A 12,806-nucleotide genomic window follows, 5' to 3' on the forward strand; every position below is an offset into this window, starting at 1 on the left:
CATTGATATATACAGAGAAAAGAGTCGGCCCGAGAATTGAATCCTGTGGCACCCCCATAGAGACTGCCAGAGGACCAGGCAGCATGCCCTCCGATTTGACACACTGAACTCTGTCTGCAAAGTAGTTGGTGAACCAGGCAAGGCAGTCATCAGAAACACCGAGGCTACTGAGTCTGCCGATAAGAATATGGTGATTGACAGAGTCGAAAGCCTTGGCAAGGTCGATGAAGACGGCTGCACAGTACTGTCTTTTATCGATGGCGGTTGTGATATCGTTTAGTACCTTGAGCGTGGCTGAGGTGCACCCGTGACCGGCTCGGAAACCAGATTGCACAGCGGAGAAGGTACGGTGGGATTCGAGATGGTCAGTGACCTGTTTGTTGACTTGGCTTTCGAAGACCTTATATTGGCAGGGCAGGATGGATATAGGTTTGTAACAGTTTGGGTCCAGGGTGTCTCCCCCTTTGAAGAGGGGGATGACTGCGGCAGCTTTCCAATCCTTGGGGATCTCAGACGATATGAAAGAGAGGTGGAACAGGCTGGTAATAGGAGTTGCGACAATGGCGGCGGATAGTTTCAGAAATAGAGGGTCCAGATTGTCAAGCCCAGCTGATTTGTACGGATCCAGGTTTTGCAGCTCTTTCAGAACATCTGCTATCTGGATTTGGGTAAAGGAGAACCTGGAGAGGTTCGGGCGAGTAGCTGCGGGGGGGAGTAGACAGGAGGAAGGCATGGCCAGCTGTTGAGAAATGCTTGTTGAAGTTTTCGATAATCATGGATTTATCGGTGGTGACCGTGTTACCGAGCCTCAGTGCAGTGGGCAGCTGGGAGGAGGTGCTCTTGTTCTCCATGGACTTCACAGTGTCCCAGAACTTTTTGGAGTTAGAGCTGCAGGATGCAAATTTCTGCCTGAAGAAGCTGGCCTTTGCTTTCCTGACTGACTGCGTGTATTGGTTCCTGACTTCCCTGAACAGTTGCATATCGCTGGGACTATTCGATGCTATTGCAGTCCGCCACAGGATGTTTTTGTGCTGGTCGAGGGCAGTCAGGTCTGGAGTGAACCAAGGGCTATATCTGTTCTTAGTTCTGCATTTTTTGAACGGAGCATGCTTATCTAAAATGGTGAGGAAGTTACTTTTAAAGAATGACCAGGCATCCTCAACTGACGGGATGAGGTCAATGTCCTTCCAGGATACCCGGGCCAGGTCGATTATAAAGGCCTGCTCACAGAAGTGTTTTAGGGAGCGTTTGACAGTGATGAGGTGTGGTCGTTTGACTGCAGATCCGTAGCGGATGCAGGCAATGAGGCAGTGATCGCTGAGATCCTGGTTGAAAACAGCGGAGGTGTATTTGTAGGGCCAGTTGGTCAGGGTGATGTCTATGAGGGTGCCCTTGTTTACAGATTTAGGGTTGTACCTGGTGGGTTCCTTGATGATTTGTGTGAGATTGAGGGCATCTACCTTAGATTGTAGGACTGCCGGGGTGTTAAGCATATCCCAGTTTCGGTCACCTAACAGAACAAACTCTGAAGCTAGATGGGGGGCAATCAATTCACAAATGGTGTTCAGGGCACAGCTGGGAGCTGAGGGGGGTCGGTAGCAGGCGGCAACAGTGAGAGTGAGTGAGAGACTGATCATGTACTTCCGGCGCCGACAGAGATGGCCGCCTCGCTTCGCGTTCCTAGGAAACTATGCCGTTTTTTGTTTTTTTTACGTGTTATTTCTTATATTAGTACCCCAGGTCATCTTAGGTTTCATTACATACAGTCGAGAAGAACTACTGAATATAAGATCAGCGTCAACTCACCATCAGTACAACCAAGAATATGACTTTCGCGAAGCGGATCCTGGGTTCTGCCTTTCAACCAGGACAACGGAATGGATCCCAGCCGGCGACCCAAAAAAACGACTTCGTAAAAGAGGGAAATGAGGCGGTCTTCTGGTCAGACTCCGGAGACAGGCACATCATGCACCACTCCCTAGCATTCTTCTCGCCAATGTCCAGTCTCTTGACAACAAGGTTGATGAAATCCGAGCAAGGGTAGCATTCCAGAGGGACATCAGAGACTGTAACGTTCTTTGCTTCACGGAAACATGGCTCGCTGGAGAGAAGCTTTCGGAAGCGATGCAGCCAGCGGGTTTCTCCACGCATTGTGCCAACGGAAACAAACATCTTTCTGGGCAGAAGAGGGGCGGGGGCGTATGCCTTATGGCTAACGAGACGTGGTGTGATCACAGAAACATACAAGAACTCAAATCCTTCTGTTCACCTGATTTAGAATTCCTCACAATCAAATGTAGACTGCATTATCTACCAAGAGAATTCTCTTCGATTATAATCACAGCCGTATATATTCCCCCCCAAGCAGGCACATCGATGGCTCTGAACGAACTTTATTTGACTCTTTGCAAACTGGAATCCATACATCCTGAGGCTGCATTCATTGTAGCTGGGGATTTTAACAAGGCTAATCTGAAAACAAGACTCCCTAAATTGTATCAGCATATCAATTGCGCTACCAGGGCTGGCAAAACCTTGGATCATTGTTATTCTAACTTCCGTGACGCATATAAGGCCCTGCCCCGCCCTCCTTTCGAAAAGCTGACCACTACTCCATTTTGCTGATCCCTGCCTACAGACAGAAACTGAAACAAGAAGCTCCCACGCTGAGGTCTGTCCAACGCTGGTCCGACCAAGCTGATTCCACACTCCAAGACTGCTTCCATCACGTGGACTGGGACATGTTTCGTATTGCGTCAGACAACAACATTGACGAATACGCTGATTCGGTGTGCGAGTTCATTAGAACGTGCGTTAAAGATGTCGTTCCCATAGCAACGATTAAAACATTCCCTAACCAGAAACCGTGGATTGATGGCAGCATTCGCGTGAAACTGAAAGCGCGAACCACTGCTTTTAATCAGGGCAAGGTGACTGGTAACATGACCGAATACAAACAGTGCAGCTATTCGCTCCGCAAGGCTATCAAACAAGCTAAGCGTCAGTATAGAGACAAAGTAGAATCTCAATTCAACGGCTCAGACACAAGAGGTATGTGGCAGGGTCTACAGTCAATCACGGACGACAAGAAGAAAACCAGCCCAGTCATGGACCAGGATGTCTTGCTCCCAGGCAGACTAAATAACTTTTTTGCCCGCTTTGAGGACAATACAGTGCCACTGACACGGCCTGCAACGAAAACATGCAGTCTCTCCCTGGGTCTCGACCCCGCCCTGTGCAACTGGGTACTGGACTTCCTGACGGGCCGGCCCCCGGTTGGTGAGGGTAGGCAACAACATCTCCACCCCGCTGATCCTCAACACTGGGGCCCCACAAGGGTGCGTTCTGAGCCCTCTCCTGTACTCCCTGTTCACCCACGACTGCGCGGCCACACCCTCCAGGACACCTACACCACCCGATGTTACAGGAAGGCCATAAAGATCATCAAGGACAACACCCACCCGAGCCACTGCCTGTTCACCCCGCTATCATCCAGAAGGCGAGGTCAGTACAGGTGCATCAAAGCTGGGACCGAGAGACTGAAAAACAGCTTCTATCTCAAGGCCATCAGTCTGTTAAACAGCAACCACTAACATTGAGTGGCTGCTGCCAACACACTGACTCAACTCCAGCCACTTTAATAATGGGAATTGATGGGAAATTATGTAAAATATATCACTAGCCACTTTAAACAATGCTACCTAATATAATGTTTACATACCCTACATTATTCATCTCATATGTATACGTATATACTGTACTCTATATCATCTACTGCATCATTATGTAATACATGTATCACTAGCCACTTTAACTATGCCACTTTGTTTACATACTCATCTCATATGTATATACTGTACTCGATACCATCTACTGTATCTTGCCTATGCTGCTCTGTACCATCACTCATTCATATATCTTTATGTACATATTCTTTATCCCCTTACACTGTGTATAAGAAATTAGTTTTGGAATTGTTAGTTAGATTACTTGTTGGTTATTACTGCATTGTCGGAACTAGAAGCACAAGCATTTCGCTACACTCGCATTAACATCTGCTAACCATGTGTATGTGACAATAAAATTATTTGATTTGATTTTGATTTGATTTCTGGTGGGAGTAATTTTTAAAATTAGTAGTTCGAACTGTTTGGGTATGGACCTGGAAAGTATGACATTACTTTGCAAGCTATCTCTGCAGTAGACTGCAACTTCTCCCCCTTTGGCAGTTCTATCTTGATGGAGAATGTTATAGTTGGGTATGGAAATCTCAGAATTTTTGGTGGCCTTCCTGAGCAAGGATTCAGACACGGCAAAGGACATCAGGGTTAGCAGAGTGTGCTAAAGCAGTGAGTAAAAGAAACTTAGGGAGGAGGCTTCTGATGTTGACATGCATGAAACCAAGGCTTTTTTGATAACAGAAGTCAACAAATGAGGGTGCCTGGGGACATGCAGGGCCTGGGTTTACCTCCACATCACCCGCGGAACAGAGGAGGAGTAGTATGAGGTTGCGGCTAAAGGCTATCAAAACTGGTCGCCTAGAGCGTTGGGGACAAAGAATAAAAGGAGCAGATTTCTGGGCATGGTAGAATATATTCAGGGCATAATGCGCAGACAGGGGTATGGTGGGGTGCGGGTACAGCGGAGGTAAGCCCAGGCACTGGGTGATGATAAGAGAGGTTGTATCTCTGGACATGCTGGTTGTAATGGGTGAGGTCACCGCATGTGTGGGAGGTGGGAAAAGGGAGGTATCAGGGGTATGAAGAGTGGAACTAGGGGCTCCATTGTAAGCTAAAACAATGATAACTAACCTGAACAACAGTATACAAGGCATATTGACATTTGAGAGAGACATACAGTGAGGCATACAGTAATCACAGGTGTTGATTGGGAGAGCTAGCTAAACCAGTAGGTGAGACAGCAACAGCTAATCAGCTAGCACAACAACAGCAGGTAAAATGGCGTTGACTAACTAGGCAGAGAGGGTCAGGTTAACTACACACAGAGCCTGAGTGCGGCTGGGGCCGACAGATAAAACATAAACAAACAGACATCGACAAGGACTAGGACTTAAAAAAAATATATATATATATATATATATATATATATATATATATATATATATAAAAATATATATTATAAAGATACGGAATAGAAATATTATAATTGTTCTTCCACTTTGACATTACAGAGTATTTTGTGTAGATCATTTACAAAAAATTACAATTAAATACATTTTAATCCTAACTTGTAACACGGCAAAATGTGAAACAAGTCAAGGGTGTGAATATTTTCTGAAGGCACGTTCTAGTAAATGAACAATCAGGTTCGTGGGAGTGTTATGTTTCCCTTTCCTTCCCCTTTTCAAAATTTCTCTGACTTCTCCATTTAGTCCAGGGACCAGAAAAATGCCCATAAAAAGGGAGAAATTACTGTTTTTGGGCAATAGAACTAGAATACACTTCTACGCATTGGTATAACCAGTGTGTATGGGTCCATATAATCAATGGATGGTAAATCAGGTTGCAGTTTCACAAACTTCTTAACTGAATGATTCTGAATGAATCCATATCAAACTACTGTTGGGAGCCTGCAGAGAATTACACGTTTTGTGTTTTGTTCCTCTGAATGGCAGTACTTGTCTAGTCCAGGGCTCTCCAACCCTGTTCCTGGAGAGCTACCCTCCTGTAGGTTTTCACTCCAACCCAAGTTGGAACTAATAGCATTCAGTTTATCAACCACTAATTATTAGAATAATGTGTGATGATAAGGGTTGGAGTGAACCTATAGGATGGTAGCTCTCGAGGAACAGGGTTGGAGAGCCCTAGTGTAGTCTCTCTTCCCACAGTCACTATCTGGCAAGAAAGACCATTTATCCAATTTTAAAAAGCTCAATTTGATATACTGTAGATAGCAATGTTTGTATATATTTGTCTCATTTCTAGAACTACAATTTAACATTCACTTGCTACAATCTTTTAATTGGAGTTCTTCATTGTCAGAGCAGAAAACATGAATTATTCTGTGTAAGGAAAAGCCTCGGGAGAAGTTGAGAATTGTTGGGGAAATCAGGAGAAAACACCTGCCTATCTGGCCTAAGAATGGCTACTTGTGTTTGTTTTCTACCACAAGTAAAATAACCAGATGTGTATTGTGTATCTTAGGCAAAGGCTGAACCAAGGCACTCTAACCAACGAGCAAACACAAGTCAGTGAGTCTCCTCAGATATAGGGTGGAGTGTTTCATTGTGCCATACCATTATGGACAAAATGGAAAGGGTGGCATCCTAAATGAGTTGCCTGTCAAACTGACTTCCTTCAGCACATCATTGAATACTAATGAAATCCCAATAGTATTTTTTCCATCTGCGCCTGTCACACTTTTGGATTCATCTCACGTGGCCTATTTCAATTTGTGGCTACTCTAGCTGTAAGCAGTGTGAGTTCATTCTCATCTGAACCAAGTGAGTACTACCCTTTTGTCAAATCTGCTAAGAGACTCAAGTCAAAGGCCATTGGCAGCAGTGTTGCTATAGTAACTGTCCTTGGTTCAATTTACAAAAACTTTAAATTCTGAAGTCAGTCCTAAGCCTTTTTAGTCTCTTGGAGAGATAGGGGTGTTGAATTTTAACAGGTTGCTAAATCTACTTTTGCTTCACTGTTCATCTTCCTAGCATGGAGGAAGACAAGGTGTGTGTGGTTGGGCTGGATTTAATTGGATTAGACTAACATTCTTGTTCTTGAACCTATATATATTTTATTGCATCGGGCAAATGGCAAGATTTGTAGAGTATATTATTCAGTCAGGTGGAAGGTTGCTCTGAATGGTTGAATCTAAAGAATGTGACCTGTAGAATTTGTTTTGGTCTTAACTTTATGAAAGTAAATATGATTATTCAGTGTTGTCATAAAACAGTGTCCAACATCAGAGATAAGAGTGCCATTACAGTCTAAACTGATTTCACTTAAGTAAGCTAAAGCAGGGGTGCCAAACTCATTTTGCCCGGGGGCAGCATTCGGTCTTCTACAAGGTCCGGAGGGCCGCACTGATTTATCCTCACAGCCAAAATTTGCAAAAGATTGTCCTTAATCCATAATTTGTGGAATTTTCAATAATCCCTGACTGTCTAATTTTGGTGATTATAAGCGAGCTGCAAAGGTCCATTATAATTTCTACACAGCTTTGACTGTTCAGAGGAGACTGTGTGATCAGGCCTTCATGGTTGAATTGTTGCAAAGAAACCACTACTAAAGGACACTAAGAAGAAGAAGAGACTTGCTTGGGCCAAGAAACAACGAGCAATGGACATTAGACCGGTGGAAATCTGTCCTTTGGTATGATGAGTCAAAATGTGCGATTTTTGTTTCCAACCACAGTGTCTTTGTGAGACGCAGAGTAGGTGAACGGATGATCTCTGCATGTGTGGTTCCCACCATGAAGCATGGAGGAGGAGGTAATCAAATCAAAGTTTATTTGTCACGTGCTCTGAATACAACAGGTGTAGACCTTACAGTGAAATGCTTACTTACAGGCTCTAACTGTAACGGTTTTCTTCTGGTGAAAGAGAGGCGGACCAAAAGCAGCGTGGTGAGTTTTCATGTTTTTTAATAAGACAACTAAACATGAACATAATACAAAACAATAAACGTGGAAACCCAAAAAGCCTATTCTGGTGCAAACTAACACAGAGACAGGAACAATCACCCACAAGAGACCTAAAGAATATGACTGCCTAAATATGGTTCCCAATCAGAGACAACGATAAACTCCTGCCTCTGATTGAGAACCACTCTAGGCAACCATAGACTTACCTAGAGTACTACTCTAACCACAATCCCATTACTACAAACAACCCCAGACATAACAAACCACATAAATCCCCATGTCACACCCTGGCCTAACCAAAATAATAACGAAAACACAGAATACTAAGGCCAGGGTGTGACACTAACCAATAGTGCAAAAAAAGGTATTAGGTGAACAATAGGTAGGTAAAGAAATAAAACAACAGTAAAAAGACAGGCTATATACAGTAGCGAGGCTATAAAAGTAGCGAGGCTACATACAGACACTGGTTAGTCAGGCAAATTGAGGTAGTATGTACATGTAGATATGGTTAAAGTGACTGCATATATGATGAACAGAGAGTAGCAGTAGCATAAAAGAGGGGTTGGCGGGTGGTGGGTCACAATGCAGATAGCCCAGTTAGCCACTGTGCGGGAGAACTGGTTGGTCGGCCCAATTGAGGTAGTATGTACATGAATCTATAGTTAAAGTGACTATGCATATATGGTAATCAGAGGGTAACAGCAGCGTAAATAGAGGGGTTGGGGGGGGGGGCACAATGCAAATTGTCCGGGTAGCCATTTGATTACCTGTTCAGGAGTCTTATGGCTTGGGGGTAAACTGTTGAGAAGCCTTTTTGTCCTAGACTTGGCACTCCGGTACCGCTTGCCATGCGGTAGTAGAGAGAACAGTCTATGACTGAGGTGGCTGGGGTCTTTGACCATTTTTAGGGCCTTCTTCTTACACCGCCTGGTGTAGAGGTCCTGGATGGCAGGGGGCTTAGCCCCAGTGATGCACTGGGCCCGTACGCACTACGCTCTGTAGTGCCTTGCGGTCAGAGGCAGTGATTGTGTGGGGGTGCTTTGTTGGTGACACTGTGATTTATTTAGAATTCAAGGCACACTTAACCAGCATGGCTACCACAGCATTCTGCAGCGATACTCCATCCCATCTGGTTTGCGCTTGGTGGAACAATCATTTATTTTTCAACAGGACAATGACCCAACACACCTCCAGGCTGTGTAAGGGCTATTTGACCAAGAAGGAGAGAGATGGATTGCTGCATCAGATGATCTGGCCTCCACAATCACCCGACCTCAACCCAATTGAGATAGTTTAGGATGAGTTGGACAGCAGAGTGAAGGAAAAGCAGCCAACAAGTGCTCAGCATATGTGGGAACTCCTTCAAGACAGTTGGAAAAGAATCCCAGGTGAAGCTGGTTGAGAGAATGCCAAGAGTGTGCAAAGCTGTCATCAAGGCAAAGGGTGGCTATTTGAAGAAACTAAAATCTAAAATATATTTGATTTGTTTAACACTTTTTTGGTTAGTACATGATTCGATATGTGTTATTTCATAATTAAAATAAAGAAAAACCCTTGAATGAGTAGGTGTGTCCAAACTTTTGACTGGTACTGTATATTTAAATTACTATTCAGAAAGCAGATGAGTGGGCAGTGGAAGTTTGAAAATGACAGCTGTTACTATAGCACTGGTGGTGCTGTGTAGGGGATTAGAAAGAGAGTTTGTCACTGGAAATGTTGTTTGAACACATCATTTAAAAAATCCCCTGACTCACATAAAACTGACTGATGACCCATGGTATAGAGTCATGATATATGAAATATGGAAGATAATCACATACATAACCTAGATAGTCTAGTAAAATTCCATATAACGAATTATGAGGGAATTATTGTCTCTTTGGTCAAATAAATAGACAAGTTTGCTATACATTTTCTTCACTATGTAGGCATCCTAAATGTACTAAGTGTACTACTTTCATGGACTAAGGTGGTCCAACGGTCTAAGCCGCCTGCCTGCGGCACGTCTACACGGTCGGCATAGGTTTGAATCCCGCCTACTGCTCTTTGACACAACCTGTCTCTATCTTTGCCCACTGTCATCTGTTCAATAAAGTCAGAAAATACCTATTTACTAACTGCGCAATCCACTGTCTCATCAGCCCCGGCAGGGAAGGTATAAACTTGATCGCCACTATAAAAGCATATTATCTCACATTTCTTTTAGACTAACATTTAGTTTTCAACAGCAGATATTTGTATAAACCTTGCTGTCTGTCTCTCCGACATTTGCAACATTGTTTCAATATTCCAATTCGATCTCGGTGACCTTCAGTTACATATGCGTTTCTAGAAGAAGATTAAAACTTCTCCTTCACTAACAGTTAACTCATATAATGTTTGACTGTGCGGCCAGTATGAGTAACTGTTTGGGGACCATAAATGATGTCACACTTACTGAAACAGTAACTGCTCTCTTTTGACTTAATCCTCATTTGTCAGGGATAAACTGTATATGTAAGTCGGGGCTGTTAACAAGATAAACATTTAGAAATCCAGCGGCCATAATGCAATCAGTGATGATTCTTATGGCCTTTCACAGATGGGATAGAAGATCTGAAGTCCTGACACAACTCTCCTGCCCCAAGTTATAGCGGCAGAGATGAGAATCTCCTAAAAGTGTCAGAAGAAGCTGTTTTTCCCTCAGCTGGGGAGAGATAACGATCACAGCACCATCCACCTCCTCGGGTAGACCACAGGCCTTCTACCAAACCAATCTCCAACGGAGCCTCAGGCACCATACTGGGACCCATTTTCAAAACTTCCTAAAGTGTTACCACAGCACACGATTTAGAGTTCACATATTTGTAAGGCTCCTGCTATATGTTGCATATTTTAGTCTGTTATCTAGTTCTCTAAAGTTCCCACTAAGATGCTAGACTTGAATGCATCCTAGAGCTGAGAAGGTCCTCCAGCTTAGTCTAACAGCTTTCCACTCCATAGGCTTATAGACAGTGGTATATTATTGACTGAGAATCATAACTACAGTCAGGAGGAAGCCTTCCCTCCACAGGAGGCTGGTGAGGGGAAGACAGCTCTAAATAATAGCTGGAATGAAGTGAAGAGTAACCATGTGTTTGAGACCATTCCAATAATTTCGTTCCAGCCATTACTATGATCCCTTCCTCCCTAATTAAGTTCCCAACAGGCACCTGTGCTTCCCTCAGTACTAAACTAGTAAATGTGGCAGGTCTCTGTTTGTCTATCTAACCAATGTTTTAAATTGTGCATTGGGCCTCCTGATTCTAAACATGTCCAAGGTGTTTTGCTCTGCTGAAACACACATTACCAATGTCCTCCTCTGCTAAATCAGTAGCTCTAAACAGAAAGATTCAGACTCTCTATGCTTCAAGCTTGGGTGTGTCCAGTTCACATGTACAGTAACATTATGAAACCTAATATTTCCTCACCTTTTCATTTGTATTAACCTTGCTGTCTGTCTCTCCGACATTTGCAGCATTGTTTCAATATTCCAATTCATTCTATGACTGTCCCATAGTAATGAACGTGTAGGGTTCGGGAGTCGGGATGAGAGAGTGAGGCAGGCAGCGTTTCTCAGCCAGTCAACATCATGAATGAGCTGGCATCATTTATATGGATATATAGAAATAAATGTAAATTGAAAAAAGGTGAAATAAAACGAAGTGCAGCTAGTTTACAGTCTTCCCAGCTTCAGTTTGAAGTTGTTTTGTTAGCTGTGTTGTTGGCTAGCTCTTCTGAACAACAGTGTCCTAACAAGAGAGCACTTTTTATGCAAGGCGAAATCGTGCCTCATTAGCTCATTGTTATGGATGTATCCAAATAAATGTCACTAGAAAACAGCTTAAACAAATGCAGCCACTGTTGTTATCATTTCTGCACTGTTTGGCGTGACTGTAAGTTAGCCATAGTTGGCTAGCTAGCAAGCAATAATAAGAACGTTGCCAGCCAGGGTGGCAATGCAACATTTAGAACGAATGACTGGGTCGCGTCCATAGATACAGAACAAAAAGACTGAACGACTGGGTCGCGCCTCTGGCAACCGAACCAATAGAACGAACGACCAGCCGGCTTGGGTAGCAACCCTAGATTTGTTTCGGGACTATATCTTGTGAAAGGATGAAATAGTATGAATAAATTCATTTTAAAATTTAAATTTAAGGCAAATATGTCAATCATTATTTGAATATGTTGGTAACCCGTTGTATCCAAGTGATAATGCCCTCGAAGCCGGTGTTTGGAGGATTTATTGGCACAGTTTTCCTGCCCGAGGCAAACAAGTAGGACACAGTGGCCTTCAGTTACATATGCATTTCTAAATGAAGATTAAAACTTCTCCTTCACTAACAGTTAACTCATATAATGTTTGACTGTGCGGTCAGTATGAGTAACTGTTTGGGGACCATAAATGATGTCACACTTACTGAAACAGTAACTGCTCTCTTTTGACTTAATCCTCATTTGTCAGGGATATACTGTATATGTAAGTCGGGGCTGTTAACAAGATAAACATTTAGAAATCCAGCGGCCATAATGCAATCAGTGATGATTCTTATGGCCTTTCACAGATGGGATAGAAGATCTGAAGTCCTGACACAACTCTCCTGCCCCAAGTTATAGCGGCAGAGATGAGAATCTCCTAAAAGTGTCAGAAGAAGCTGTTTTTCCCTCAGCTGGGGAGAGATAACGATCACAGCACCATCCACCTCCTCGGGTAGACCACAGGCCTTCTACCAAACCAATCTCCAACGGAGCCTCAGGCACCATACTGGGACCCATTTTCAAAACTTCCTAAAGTGTTACCACAGCACACGATTTAGAGTTCACATATTTGTAAGGCTCCTGCTATATGTTGCATACTTTAGTCTGTTATCTAGTTCTCTAAAGTTCCCACTAAGATGCTAGACTTGAATGCATCCTAGAGCTGAGAAGGTCCTCCAGCTTAGTCGAACAGCTTTCCACTCCATAGGCTTATAGACAGTGGTGTATTATTGACTGAGAATCATAACTACAGTCAGGAGGAAGCCTTCCCTCCACAGGAGGCTGGTGAGGGGAAGACAGCTCTAAATAATAGCTGGAATGAAGTGAAGAGTAACCATGTGTTTGAGACCATTCCAATCATTTCGTTCCAGCCATTACTATGATCCCTTCCTCCCTAATTAAGTTCCCAACAGGCACCT

The 12,806-nt window shown here is 43.5% G+C and overlaps 1 long non-coding RNA gene across 1 annotated transcript; it reads left to right on the forward strand.

Annotated features, from left to right (window-relative positions):
- Positions 1-5,242: 5,242 nt before the first annotated feature.
- Positions 5,243-11,854, forward strand: LOC135511613 (uncharacterized). Its single transcript, XR_010451278.1, has 3 exons — positions 5,243-7,453; positions 7,532-7,587; positions 10,190-11,854. It is a non-coding gene; the product is annotated as an uncharacterized LOC135511613 (long non-coding RNA).
- The last annotated feature ends 952 nt before the right edge of the window (positions 11,855-12,806 follow it).

The sequence above is a fragment of the Oncorhynchus masou genome, chromosome 24 (genome assembly GCF_036934945.1).
Source record: "Oncorhynchus masou masou isolate Uvic2021 chromosome 24, UVic_Omas_1.1, whole genome shotgun sequence".
NCBI lineage: Eukaryota > Metazoa > Chordata > Actinopteri > Salmoniformes > Salmonidae > Oncorhynchus > Oncorhynchus masou.